General features: G+C 44.1%; 1 protein-coding gene across 1 annotated transcript in view; it reads left to right on the forward strand.

Moving 5' to 3' along the window:
• The window catches only part of LOC140202072 (scavenger receptor cysteine-rich type 1 protein M130-like), an 88,449-nt gene that overhangs the window by 23,343 nt on the left and 50,463 nt on the right, over positions 1-14,643 (forward strand). The gene's annotated exons all lie outside the window — the stretch shown is intronic.

A 14,643-nucleotide genomic window follows, 5' to 3' on the forward strand; every position in this document is an offset into this window, starting at 1 on the left:
TGACCCAAGGTAGCATACTGTTATGTTTCAGTGATGGAGAAAATGTGTGCCTGGCGTGGTAGAAGGGATGTGGGAAATGAACTCAGATAAGCATGTAGCCCTGAATGATGTCAGACTTCTTGATTATTATGGGAGCTGATACAGCTAAGCATTGCCAGATCTTCCTCAGTTTTGAATTATCGAAGATAACATGACGTTTGGGATAATCAAATGAGACTGCTGATGAATGGTAATTAATGTCTGTAGAAGTGTTGTTGCGGTATCATTTATGTGTCTCATCTAGCCTACGTTCAGGTCATGTTTGACTTCTGTGTTATGGATGCCGTGATGTAAAGGCCAGGAATGTCGAGGCGAGTTTTACTGGTACGTGCAGTCTGAACGCTGCGCACAAGTTATGAGCTCATGCCTGATTAATATTTCCGCCTTGTAATTCCTGCTCTGAAAGTGAGGATGAATGTTTTATTGTAGAATGTTTCATGCGCGAAGCTGATTTCCTTGCGTGAGAGCGAGAGAAAAAAAAAAAAGGAACAGTTCCGTAGTCTAATGCTGGACGAGCTATTCTGTAATCTTTCAGTCAAGGCCGAAAGCTAATCTGCATATATCCACGGTTTTCAAATTTACGGTCATGGCCGTCTTCCAAACGACATTATATTCCACATACAAACCAACAGAAGATGCACATATGATCTCAGACCAAATTTATTCCTTTTTATCTGAGCAATTTTTTTTTTTTCTTCTTCTCGGTTCTAAGAAGAACATCGGACCTGAGAAGTTACGTTTTCTCTCTGTCTCTCTCCACAAAACATCCAAACCTTTTTTTTTTTTTGTCTTCTAGCAACCTGTTTGGTTCAAATCACTGTAATTTTCATGGCTTTATTTGGCTGACGCATCCGATCAAATGTCCTTGTTATCTATTTCCCAAAATCTTAGAAATGAAAAAGGCAGGGAAAATCAAAAAGAGTGAATACAGGATGAAAGGTGGTATGTTTGAAATTACTCCATACACCGAATAAAGCAAATGTTGTATCACTGTTACTGGTTAGTATGTATGACGCTGTAGGCATTACTGAATCAGGGCTGAAAGATTATAGATGGAAACTTAACACCCAAAGATTGTACACTGTATTGAAAGGACAGACGGGTAGGCGGAGTGGGTGACATGGCACTGGTGTGGCACTGTTCGTAAAACGTGCAATTAAGCTATTAGAAAGAGGTGCCAAAGCACTGGAAGGCTATTGTTGAATTGTTGTGTGAAGAGCTAAAGAACTGCAAGGGTAAAGTGGGATTAGATGCAGAAAGGATGCTGTGTAAAAATTGCAACAGGTGATAGAAAGTGCATGTCAAAAGGGCAAAGTGGATGATTTCAATGCGCATGTAGACTGGGGGAAAAACATGTTCGCACTTGATCCAATGAAAAGTGTGTGGCAGGGTGCCTACACGTTGAGCTCTATTTTAAAGCAGCTCATAGTTCAATCGACTGTGTATCGGATTTTCTCGATTGTGTGCTCTGCATTGAGCTGTAATTCATTCGAGAGATTAAGGTCAAGATAAAGGGATCCTTCGCGGCCAGGAATCAAACTATCATTTAATTAGCATTGCAATGTGAGCAGGAGAAGCTAAACACGGATCTCTCAGTATTCCAGTGCAGTAAATGGAATTATTGACGTATGAGTGAGGAGCTCGACAAAATTAATTTGAAATGAGCAGTAGTGTGGATATCGACAGAGCAGCAATAACAAAACGTTCAGGGAGCAATGCCGAAGGTGCAGGTTATATACATCCCAAAAAGGAAGGATTGCAAAGGCAGGATTACACAACCGTGGCTGACAAGGGAACAAAAATGAGTGGGAAGTTAGATGACTGGGAAGCTTTTAGAAACCACCAAAAGACAACTAAATGAAACGTCTTTAAGTAGATAATAGATGGAATACGAAGTAGAGCGAGCTAATAGTATTAAAGAAGAGAGAACATTTTTCTTCAGGTATATATAGTGTACAGTAGACGCGAGAGTACATATCAGACTACTAGAAAATGATGGTGGAGAGGTAATAATGGTGGACAACGAAGTAACGGACGAACTACGTACATATCTGGCATCAGTCTTCACTATGGACGACACCAACAGTGCGATGAATGTTCGAGGTTGTGAACGGGTAGAAACATGTGAAATTGCCATTACTATGAAACTACATTTGGTAAACCGAAAGGTCTGAAGATAAATTATTTTCCTGGAACAGATAATGTACACCCCAGAGTTCTGAGAGAGGTGTTGAATAGATTGAGAAGGAATTTATAATGATCTTTCAAAAATCAATTAATCCTGGGAAGCTCCCGAGGGATGAAAAATTGCAAATGACTCCCCATCTTTTAGGAGGTAAAACGGCAGAAGAAAGGAATTTATACGTCACTTAGTTTGACCTAACTGGCTGGGAATAATTTGTAATCCATTGTTAAGGATGATGTTACGGGATTGCTGGAGGCACATGATTAAACAGACCGTAGTCTGTATGTTTCCCCCCCCCCCCCCCAGAAAATGCCTTGAAGAGATAGGAAGCAGCATAGACAAATGAGGATTGGTGGATATTATGCATTTGGATATTCGGAAGGTCATTGCCAGGTGCCACACATAAGACTCTGTCAAGTTGTGATCCATACTGTTACAGTAAAGAAGCCAGCATGGATAGAGTATTGGCCGATTGGCATGAGGCAAACAGTGGGAATAAAGGGACTGTTGTCTAGTTGTCTGCGGATGACTAGTCGTGTTCCTAGGGTCGGTGTTGGAATCAATTTGACTTTCCTTATATTTCAATAATTTGGACGATGGAAGTTTTTTTTTGGCCACATTTACAGACGATATGAAAAGAGTGTAAACGGCATTCATAGCAAGAGGATTCGAGTACAGGAGCAGGGAGGTACTACTGCAGTTGTACAAGGCCTTGGTGAGACCGCACCTGGAGTACTGTGTGCAGTTTTGGTCCTTTAATCTGAGGAAAGACATCCTTGCCAGAGAGAAGGATCACCAGATTGATTCCTGGGATGGCAGGACTTTCATATGATGAAAGATTGGATCGACTAGACTTAAACTCGTTGGAATTTAGAAGATTGAGGGGGGGATCTTATTGAAACATATAAAATACTAAAGGGATTGGATAGGCTAGATGCAGGACGATTGATCCCGATGTTGGGGAAGTCCAGAACGAGGGGTCACAGTTTGAGGATAAAGGGGAACCCGTTTAGGACCGAGATTAGGAAAGACTTCTTCACACAGAGAGTGATGAATCTGTGGAATTCTCTGCCACAGGAAACAGTTGAGGCCAGTTCATTGGCTGTATTTAAGACGGAGTTAGATATGGCCCTTGTAGCTAAACGGATCAGAGGGTATGGGGGGAAGGCTGGTACAGGGTTCTGAGTTGGATGATCAGCCATGATCATACTGAATAGCGGTGCAGGCTCGAAGGGCCGAACAGCCTACTCCTGCACCTATTTTTGTGTTTCTACGTTTCTATGTTTCTAGTTGAGGGGCTATAAATTTTGAGGAAATAGATAAGCTACAGTTTGATGCAGACAGATTACGAGAGTGTGATGTCAGCATTCATTTCGAAAGAACTGGCATTAAAAGCAATAATGCCGTATTGAAGCCTCGTAAACCACTGGCGAGTCCGCGCTTAGAGTATTATGGGTAGTTCGGGTCCTTATCTAAGAAAGGATGTTCTGACATTGGAGACAGTTCACAGGAGGTTCACGAAAATTATCTGGGGTTTGAAAAGCTTGTTATATGACGAGCGTGTGAACTACTCGTTTGAATTCAGAAGACTGAAGAGTGACCTCATTAGAAACTGGAATGTTGAAAGATTTCGAGAGGGTGGATGTGAAGAGGGCGTTTCCTATGGTGGAGTACTCTTAAGAACAGGGGACTCAACCTCAGAATGGAGGGGCGTCCCTTTACTATGGAGAGGAGGAGGGATTTATTTAGGCAGAAAGTGGAGAATCTGTGGCATTCGTTGCCACGGGAGGCAGTAGAGGCTGAATCATTGTGTACATTTAATGCAGTAGCTCCGAGATTACCCGCTTTGGGGAAGCTGACAGATCAGTTGTGTACTTGCATTGCTTTGGAAGCGAGACCTCTCTGCGGGAATGTGCGAATGCACGATCCTATTCTTATGACTACCAGGAAGTTGGTTTTATCTGTTCGGATAAAAGTCCGAATTTTGACTCGTCGGTCCCGCCCGTTTGATGACATTGTGATGTCCGATTGTGAGATAATCCAGACCGAAAGTATCCTGCCGGTGATGTAAATGTTGTGTCGATATTACTCAATTCGTGTTCTAATTGCAGCTTGTTTCAGCAAAAACAAATCTACCATTAGTTAAACACGTACCTTTAGTAAGCCCATACAATCATAACATTTAGGAACAGAATCAGGCCTTTTTGCTCATTGCGTGTGCTCCGCCATTTTATCATGTTTGATCTTCCTAGCCATTTTATCCAACTTCCCTCTCAGCCCACAAACACCTGAATTCTCCTCGTATCACATCATGCCCTGACCAACCAAGAATTTATCAAACTCTTCCCAAATTACATTTGAAGACTTGGCTTCTACAGCCGCATGTAGCACAGAACTCCGCAGGAACACCACTCTCGGGCGAAAGAAACTCTCTGGTAATCTCTTCTTTTTAAAAAAGATACCACCTCTATTCTGAGGTTGTGTCCTCTGGTCTTGGACTCCCTAACCATAGGGAATATCTACTACACAGTCACTCGAAAAAGGCCTTTCACCACTCAGGAAGTTTCAATGAATTCAGCCGTCATTCATCTGAAATCCCAGACCCATCATGCGATCTTCATAATGCAAGGCATACAATCCCGGAATTATTTTCGCGAAACTCCTTTGAACCCTCTCCAGTGTCAGCACATCATTTTTAAGATAAGGGGCTCAATCCTTCCAACACTCCAGGTATGGCCTCACCAACGTTTCAACATCAAGCCCTTGCTTTTATATTCTGATCTTTTTGAAATAAATGCTAACAGCGCCTTTGTCTTTCTCACCACAGAACATAAAGGAAAGCCGTACAGGACTCCTAAGTTCCTTTGCACCTCTTTTTTTTCAGCCATTCAGTCATGGGCTGAACCAATTCTTACAGTCATGCCGACTCCCCTGCTGTCTCCCAATGTTATTTGATGCTCTCGCTAATCAAGAACCTATCCATCTCTGCCTTGAATACACCCAATGACTTGGCCTCCACAGCCGGTCGTGGTATGAAATTCCACAGATTTACCACCCTCTGACAGATGCAATTTCTCCGCATCTCAGTTCTAAAAGGACGTCTTTCAATCCTGTAGTCGTGCCCTATTATCCTAGCATCCCCAACCATGGGAAATAACTTCACCATATCTAATCTTATCAGGTCTTTTAACATTCGGAGCGCTTCTATGAGATCCCTCGCCACCCTTCACCTGAATTCTAGAGAATACAGCCCAACAGCTTCCAGACATTCCTCATATGGTAACACTTTCATTTCTAGCATCATTCTGGTGAATCTTATCTGAACCCTCTCCAATGTCACTATATCCTTTCTAAAATAAGGATCCCAAAACTGCACACACTACTCCAAGTGTGTTCTCACGAGTATCTTATAGATCCTCAACAACACAACCCTGCTATTATATTCTATACGTCTTGAAATGAATTCCAACATGCATTTGCCTTCTTAACAGCTGAATCAACCTCGAAGTTAACCTTTAGAGTATCTTGCACAAGGACTGTCAAGTCTCTTTGTATCTCTGTATTTTGAATTATCTCCGCATCTAAATAATAGTCTGCCTGTTTATTTTTCCACCACAGTGCATGAATATACACATTCCGACATTGTATTTCATTTTTCACTTCTTTGCCCATTCCCCTATACTATCTAAATGTCTCTGCAGGCTCCCTGTTTCCTCAACAGTACCCGCTCCTCCACTTAACGTTGTACCATCGGCACATTTATCCACAAATCTTTTCATACCGTAGTTCAAATCATTGACACACATCGTAAAAAGCAGTGGTCCCAACACCGATCCCTGTGGAACTGCATTGGTAACCGGCAGGCAGCCAGAATTGCATCCCTTTTTTTCCCCACTCTCTGTTTTCTGCCGACCAGCCAGTGCTCCACCCATGCTACTAACTTCTCTGTAATTCCATAGCGGCTATTATCATGCTAAGCAGCCTCATGTGCTGCACCACGTCAAAGGCCTTCTGAAAATCCAAGAACACCACTTCCACTGGATCTGCTTTGGCTACCCTGCTTGGAATTTACTTATAAAATTGCAGTAGGTTTGTCAGGCAGGATTTTCCTTTCAGGAAACTAAGTTGGTTTTCGCATACTTTGTCATGTACCTCGGTGTACTTCATAATCTCATCCCTAACAATCGATTCCAACAATCTCACAAACACTGATGTCAGGCTACCAGGTCTATAGTTTTCTTTCTGCTGCCTTCCACCCTTCTTAAATAGCGGAGTAACATTTGCAATTTTCCAGTCATCCCGTACAATCTCAGAATCTATCGATTCTTGAAAGATCATCGTTAATGCCTCCGAAGTCTCTCAAGCTACTTCCTTCAGAACCCAAGGGTGCATTCCGTCTGGTCAAGAAGCTACATCTACCCTCAGACCATTAAGCTTCCTGAGCTCTTTGTCGGTCTTAGTTTTCACGATACAAACTTCACTTCCTTGATGCTCTTGAATGCCCGGTATACTGCAGACATCCTCCACTGTGAAGTCTCATGCAAAATACGCATTCAGTTCCTCTGCCATCTCTGCATCACTCACTACAATATCTCCAGCGCTATTTTGTATTGATCTTATATTTACCCTCACTCTCTTTTATACTTCGTATACTTAAACAAGCTTTTCGTATCGCCTTTGATATTAGTCGCCAGCTTCCCTACGTAATTCACCTTTTCCTTCCGAATGACCGTCTTAGTTTCCTTCTGCAACTTTTTAAAAGCTCCCCAATCCTCTATCTTCCCACTAGCCCTGGCTTCCTTGTATGCCCTTTCTTTTGCTTTTACTTTGGCTATTATAATATGGTTAACTTTCAAAAAATTTGCAAATGTCACCAAGATTGGTGGTGTAGTGTACAACGAGGAAAGTTATCATGGCGTGCAGAAAGATCTGCATCAGCTGAAAGTATGAGCTGAAGTCGGTAAATGGCACAATGCATGCAAGTGCGAGATTTTCCCTTCGTTAAAACCAGCTAGGATAAACGTTTGTCATGGTCAGGTCCGTGAAGTCCGCGCTCCGGTTCACAGACCGGTCCGTGGACTCCAGACAACAGGTCTTCCGGCTGTAGGTTGTTTCAGTTGGGCTTAATCATACGCACCTGGTGCTGATCTTGGGGCTGGGAATATAAGTGGCACTGGGTTAGAGTGTGGGTGCTGGTTGGTCACGTCAGTATCCCGGCCTCGCCTCCGTGGGGTAAGTCAGGCCGTCTTTGCCGTTACCCTGAGGTTGGACTGTTCCCTTCACCTCCCCTTCCTTCTGTAGCCTTGCCTGAAGCCTTGCCTGTTTCGCCGTCAATTTCTACCGACGGAGCAAGACCGGAGCCTTGCTGTGTCTAAATAAGGAACTGTCTATCGTTTTTTGGAATTGTTTCTTTTGTGTCCACTTCTTCGCTAGGTAGGTCCGGCCGCTTGTCGCTACCTTGTGTTGGAAACCGTCTCTTTGTCCGATCGCCTCAGCTGGGTAGGTCCGGCCGTTAACCGCTACCTTTGGTGGAGATCGGTCTCTATGTGCTCTGCTTACGAATCCTGGCCCTACGTCCTGCTCCCTAGGAGGGGTCCTGACTCTGTGTAGAGCCCCAGTCCCAAGTCCTGTTCTCAAGGAGGTGTCCCGGCTCTGTGTTCCATGTCCCTGTGTTCCTGTCTCTCCCAAAACCAAATGTCTGTGATCCTGCAGCACACATGAAAGGTGCTGGTGAACGCAGAAGGTTAGGCAGCATCTCTAGGAAGAGGTACAGTCGACGTTTCGGGCCGAGACCTTCGTCAGGACTAACTGAAAGATGAGATAGTAAGAGATTTGAAAGTGGGAGGGGGAGGGGATTATATATATAGATGATCTCTCTCTCCTTTTTCACGCTCTGTCGCTTTCACTATACTCCTTGCCAATCCTCTGTGCTTCCCTCTCCCCTTTCTTTCTCCCTATGCCTCCCGCCCCATGATCTTCTCATATCCCTTTGGCCAATCAACTTTCCAGCTCTTGGCTCCATCCCTCCCTCTCCTGTCTTCTCCTATCATTTCGGCTCTCCCTCTCCCCCACCCCTCCCACATTCAAATCTCTTACTATCTCTTCTTTCAGTTAGTCCTGACGAAGGGTCTCAGCCCGAAACGCCGACTGTACCTTTTCCCAGAGATGCTGCCTGGCCTGCTGCGTTCACCAGCAACTTTTATGTGTGTTGTTTGAAATTCCAGCATCTGCAGATTTCCTCGTCTCTGTCTTCCTGTTCCCCCAAGACTAAAGCTACGTGTTTCTTGTTCTCCCAAGACCAAGTCAAGGCTTCCGATTCTGGTCCTGTACATGTGTCTCGTCCTGTCCTCCTGCCTCGCCCAGCCCAACAGAACCTCGTCCTGCCCAGGAAAAGTTCGAAGAAACCAAGCTTCGTCATATCCTCGACTAGTTCTGGGGACCGAGCCCGAGACAAGACCCAAGTTCTGGGTCCTTGTCCAGTCTCTACCTCGGAGACCAAGCCCATGCGCCTAGTTCCCAGTTCCTTGTCCTGGTCCCGCTTTCCTAGCCGATGTCCTTGGTCATGTATGTATTCCTGTCCTAGCTCCTAGTCTGTGTCCTGTCCCGTCCCTAAGCCGAGTCCACTCCAGTTCCTACTACTTCAGTGTCTATGTCTTGCATTTGGGTCCGCTCCCAACGCCCACCTTCGGACAACCTTACACTGTAAACTGGAAGGTACTGAGGAGTATGGTAGAACAAAGTGATCTAGGAATTCAGTTCAATTGTTTGCTGAATGTGGCATCACAGGGAGATGGTCCCAGTGCAATTAGTTTTGAGTAGACAGTTTGCATCAGTTCCTCAGCACTGTCAAATCATTCTCTTCTGACCCTCGCTCGTGCGACCCACAGTCAATAATCCAGAGGGCACTACCCTGGAGGTGCTGTTTCTGGCTTTCTAACTAGGTCCACAAAGATTCTCATCCGGATGTACACTTCTTTCCTTCCTACTGTGAGTCCCTGGTGCCAATATGTAACAAGACTTCTGTTTGCTCACTCTCCCTCTTTAGAATGAAATGTGCGCGATTGGAAATGTCCCTGATCCAAGACTTAGATTGAAAATACCATCCGGGTGTCCCTGTCGCGCACTCATAAACTCGTTAGCCTAACGTCGGTGGTGGGGAAACTGCTGGAGTCAGTTATCAAAGATGTGATAACAGCACATTTGGAAAGTGGTGAAATCATCGGACAAAGTCAGCATGGATTTGTGAAAGGAAAATCATGTCTGACGAATCTCATAGAATTTTTTGAGGATGTAACTAGTAGAGTGGATAGGGGAGAACCAGTGGATATGGTATATTTGGATTTTCAAAAGGCTTTTGGCAAGGTCCCACACAGGAGATTAGTGTGCAAACTTAAAGCACACGGTATTGGGGGTAAGGTATTGATGTGGATAGAGAATTGGTTAGCAGACAGGAAGCAAAGAGAGGGAATAAACGGGACCTTTTCAGAATGGCAGGCGGTGACTAGTGGGGTACCGCAAGGTTCAGTGCTGGGACCCCAGTTGTTTACAATATATATCAATGACTTGGATGAGGAAATTAAATGCAGCATCTCCAAGTTTGCGGATGACACGAAGCTGGGTGGCAGTGTTAGCGGTGAGGAGGATGCTAAGAGGATGCAGAGTGACTTGGATAGGTTGGGTAGTGGGCAAATTCATGGCAGATGCAATTTAATGTGGATAAATGTGAAGTTATTCACTTTGTGGCAAAAATAGGAAAACAGATTAGTATCTGAATGGTGGCCGATTAGGAAAAGGGGAGGTGCAACGAGACCTGGGTGTCATTATACACCAGTCATTGAAAAAGGGCATGCAGGTACAGCAGGCGGTGAAAAAGGCGAATGGTTTGCTGGCACTTATAGCAAGAGGATTCGAGTACAGGAGCAGGGAGGTACTACTGCAGTTGTACAAGGCCTTGGTGAGACCACACCTGGAGTATTGTGTGCAGTTTTGGTCCCCTAATCTGAGGAAAGACATCCTTGCCATAGAGGAAGTACAAAGAAGGTTCACCAGATTGATTCCTGGGATGGCAGGACTCTCATATGAGGAAAGACTGGATGAACTCGTTGGAATTTAGAAGATTGATGGGGGATCTGGTTGAAACGTATAAAATCCTAAAGGGATTGGACAGGCTAGATGCAGGAAGATTGTTCCCGATGTTGGGGAAGTCCAGAACAAGGGGTTACAGTTTGAGGATAAAGGGGAAGTCTTTTAGGACCGAGATTAGGAAAAACTTCTTCACACAGAGAGTGGTGAATCTGTGGAATTCTCTGCCACAGGAAACAGTTGAGGCCAGTTCATTGGCTGTATTTAAGAGGGAGTTAGATACGGCCCTTGTGGTTACGGGGATTAGGGAATATGGAGGGAAGGCTGGGGCGGGGTTCTGAGTTGGATGAGCAGCCATGATCATAATAAATGGCGGTGCAGGCTCGAAGGACCGAATGACCTACTCCTGCACCTATTTTCTATATTTTCTATGTTTCTATGTCTCCTTTCCTCGAGCTATGGAATATCCTATCACAACTGCATTTACTTGCATCTCTATTCTCTTCTGAGCCACAGACACTGGGCACAGTGCCAGAGCACCAGTCCCTGCAGTATCCCTCTGGCAGGTCATCCACCTCCACAGTATCTGAATTCATATATTCATTATAGAGAAGAACGGCTACAGGCGGACTCTGCACCAACTGTGGATTTCCCGACCTTCTCCTGATAGTCACCAAGATACCTCCGTCCTGAAACCTAGGGGTGATTACGTACCTGTAACTGGTTTATTTCACTTTCTTACATTTCCCTATGAGCCAAAGGGAATTGGGCTGAATCTCCAGTTCCTTAATAAGTGTTCTGAGGAGCTGCAGCTCGGTACAGCCTTTGCAGTTTTGTTTGTTCATGAGACTGGAGGTCTCCCAGAATTCCCACATCTCACACGCAGTACAACACAATGTCCCTGGGGCCATTCTCACTGCACTACTATGCACAGACTTAGGTGTAATAAAGAGGTAAAAACAGAAAGCGAAATGTACCAGATACTGCATATCACCCAAACCTGATGAGCCAAAGCCACTGTCGACAATAAGAACAATGGTCAACGGCAGCGGTCCTCGTGTCCCAATTCATCCAGGACGACCCTGATAAAAATGACTGTTAATTCCATTTGTTTACATTTGGTCCCAGATGCCTATAAGCATACTCTTTTCATAAACACCGTCTATAGAACTTTCGAATGCTATTCATTGACCTGCCTGAAACACTTCCTGCGGCAGATCACTCATACACGTCCTGTCAAAGAGCCCATTGGTGTCGATAGGAAGAATGTTCACTTCTTATTGTGAACCCTGTTCTTCGTTTTTGTTGTTATTTTTTTTTTCTTTTGGGAAATAGCTGTGTGTATTCTCGTGATTCACACACCCCTATAAATATGTATGTTCTCCTATCTCCAAATTGTAGTACAGCCGGCTAGACCGCATATGGAAATCGGGGCTTACAGTTTCCCAAAATCAGATGCTGAAAATATGAAATAATGTCAATAATCAATAAAATTTAGTGGTCGGCACGTGGCCAAGTGGTTTATGCGTTCGTCTAGTTATCTCAAGGCTGCTAGTTCGAGCCTCAGCTGTGGCAGCCTGTTTGTGCCCTTGAGCAAGACACTTAATCACACATTGCTCTAGTCTGTATGAGCAGTGGCGCCCCAACATAGACTTCCAATCTGCGCCTTGTAATGCATCAAAATTCCCGACGCAGGCCTCTCATGGTCTGAGTCGACATTCCCTCCCCAATACGTAACTTGAACAATAACTGTATAACGATAAGCAGAATTAGCGCCTTCTTTGCTACACTTCTTTAAAAGTTACTTATTGTCTGTTTTTCCACACACTATCTGCTGCAAAATGGGGTCTCGTATAAAGGTAAATAAACAAATGCAACCCATTATGCACCTGACCTGAGATGTATTTCCAAAGATTCGGGTTTAGATCAGATTTCCATTTTTATTGAATACATTGACATAATATTGGGTGGATGTCATGAATATTGACATGGCACTCTGTGAATTCCAGCATCGGTCTTAAAGGCGAATCTGCGTGTGCAGTGAATCAATTCCCTCGTGGTAATTTTCTTTCTGTGAGGTCAATAGCTGTGTCTTCAATAACCGTGAGGTAATGTTGCAGCTATGTAGGACCCTGGCCAGATCCCACTTGGTCGACTCACGATGAGATGGACGTGTAAACCATACAAAGACTGCAGAGAAGGTGTACAAGGCTGTTGCCTGGATTGGGGAGAATGCCTTACGAGAATAGATTGAATTCGACCTTTTCTCCTTGGAGCGACGGTGGATGAGACGTGACCTGACAGAGGTGTCCAAACTAATGATAGATATTGATCGTGTGGATAGTCAGAGGCTTTGCCCCAGGGTTGAAATGGCTAGTATAAGAGCGCATATTTTTTAAAGTGTTTGGAAGTACGTACGGAGGAGATGTCAGGGGCAAGTTTTTTTTTTAATGAAGAGAGTGGTGAGTGGGTGAAATGAGCTGCCGGCGGCGGTGGTGAAGGCGGAAACGATAGGGTATTTTAAGAGACTCCTGGATGGCTACATGGAGCTAAGAAAAATAGATGGCTATGAGTAAAGCCTAGGAAATTCTAAGGTAGGGACATGTTCGGCACAGCTCTGTGGGCCGATGGGCCTCTATTGTGCTGGATGTTTACTATGTTTCTATATTTCTAACATGTAGAGTATGTGCAATGCAAATGGCCCAAGGTAGCATACTGTCATGTTTCAGTGATGGAGACAATGAGTTCATAGCTAAGTAGAAGGAACGAGGGAAATTGAGTCAGATAAGCTTGTTTACCCTGAATGATGTCAAGCTTCTTGATTATTATGGGAGCTCGTAAACGTAAACATTGTCAGATCTTCCTCAATTTTGTGTTATCGAGGATAACATGATATTTGGGAGAAACAAATGAGACTGCTGATGAATGGTAACTAAAGACTGTAGAAGTGTTGTAGTGGTATCATTTATGTGTCTCATCTAGTCCAAGTTCACGTCATGTGTGACTTCTATGTTACGGATGCCATGATATAAAGGCTCAGAATGTCGAGGCGAGATAACGTGAGTTTTACTGGTGCGTGTAGACTGAACGCAGCGCACCAGTTATGAGCTCATGCCTGATTAATATTTCCACCTTGCAATTCCTGCTCAGAAAATGAGGACGAATGTTTCATTGCTGAGTGTTTCATGCGTGAAGCTGATTTCCTTGCGTGAGAGCGAGAGAAAATAAAACGTCACGCCCACCGTATTCTAATACTGGACGACCTGTACTGTAATGTTTCGGTTAGGACCGAAAGCTAATTTGAATATACCCATGGTTTGCAGAGTTACGGTCATGCCCGTCTTCCCAACGACATTAGATTCCACATACAAACCAACAGAAGATGCACATCTGATCTCGAACCAACTTTATTCCTTCTTACCTCAGCAACATGTTGTTTTCTTCTCGGTTCCACTGAAGAACATTGGACTTGAGAAGTTACATTTTGTCTCTGTCTCCACGAAGCATCCTAACCTTCTTGTTGTTGGTCTTCTAGCGTATTTTTGTTTGGTTCAAATGACTATAATTTGCATGGTTTATTTTGGCTTTCATATCCGATCAAATGTGCTTGTTTTATGTTTCGAAAGTCTTAAAAACGAAGAAGGCAAGGAAATTTAAAAAAGGTGAATACGGGATTAAAGGTGGTATCTTTGAAATTGCGCCGTACACAGAATAATGCAGATGTTGTATCACTGTTACTGGTTAGCATGTATTTCGTCGTAGGCATCGCTGAATCGGAGCTGAAAGATTATAGATGGTAACTTAACGCCCAAAGATTGTACATTGTATCGAAAGGACGGACAGGTAGGCTGAGGGGGTAAGGTGGGACTAGTGTGGCTCTGTTCGTCAAAAGTGCAAGCAAGCTATTAGAGAGCGGTGCCAAAGAATAAGAAGTCCTTTGTTGAATTGTTGTAGGATGAGCTAAAGAACTGCAAGGGTAAAATATGTGATTAGATACAGTTCCCTAAACAGTGGTAGGGATGCTGTCTACAAATTGCAACGGGTGATAGAAAGTGCATGACAAAAGGGCAAAGTTACGAGAGTGGGTGATTTCAATATGAATGTAGGTTGGCGAAAAAACATGTTGGCGCATGATCCAATGAGGGGTGTGTGACAATGTGCAGATAAACACGGATGTCTCAGTATTGCAGTGGAGTAAATGGAATTATAGACGTATGAGAGAGGAGCTGGACAAAATTAATTAGAAATGAACGGTAGCAGGGATGTCGACGTTCAGGGAGTAATGCCGAAGTTGCAGGAAGTATTCTAAAGACAACATTACACAACCGTGGCTGACA

Source organism: Mobula birostris, chromosome 8 (genome assembly GCF_030028105.1).
Source record: "Mobula birostris isolate sMobBir1 chromosome 8, sMobBir1.hap1, whole genome shotgun sequence".
Lineage (NCBI taxonomy): Eukaryota > Metazoa > Chordata > Chondrichthyes > Myliobatiformes > Myliobatidae > Mobula > Mobula birostris.